The sequence below is a fragment of the Megascapheus bottae genome, chromosome 12 (assembly GCF_031878675.1).
Source record: "Megascapheus bottae isolate mThoBot1 chromosome 12, mThoBot2.hap1, whole genome shotgun sequence".
In the NCBI taxonomy this organism is placed as follows: domain Eukaryota; kingdom Metazoa; phylum Chordata; class Mammalia; order Rodentia; family Geomyidae; genus Megascapheus; species Megascapheus bottae.
The window spans coordinates 28,857,185-28,857,795 of record NC_143520.1 but is presented as its reverse complement, the minus strand read 5'-3'; positions in this window follow the sequence as shown (position 1 = coordinate 28,857,795).

Sequence of the window (611 nt, the reverse complement as noted above, 5' to 3'; positions counted from 1 at the left end):
AATGCCTACCTATTAAGGCTATTAGAATAGTAAGCTGATATGTATAAATGACTTCAATAATATTTGATCAACATACCTTAGTTACATTAAGGAGATTCTGCGCTATTAAGATGATTTGGTTCAGTTGAGGTCAATTTACCTGTATTTCTTTTTAGAATCAGCTGTACTGTTTTGCATGGACAACATGACCCATTAAATCACAGACATGTGAGGACTGCACCATTATCGTGGAAATGCTTCTGAGCCTTTGTACCTGACTTATTTATTGTTGCTCTCTGGCAGCCATCTCCTGGCCTCCTGGCAAAAATAGCAGGATTTCATTAAAATTCAATCTCTCCTGATACCATCTCTGCTGGATATTAGAAGGGATTGCTACCAGTGGAGCTTTCACAACCTGATTAGGAGTAGATTTAGGCTGGAATGTTCTAAGTGCTCTAAAATTACCATTTACAAAGTTTTTTCCCATGACTCCCTGCTGTCTTAAGCACTGGATCCATCCCTAGTGCCTTCTCTCTAGCCCATCTCACTCCCAGCCAGCCAAGAGTCCTGTGCATTCTCCAGCTGAACACTGAGATGAGTCTGTCTTCCTATTTCAGGTGCAAGTCCTCTTC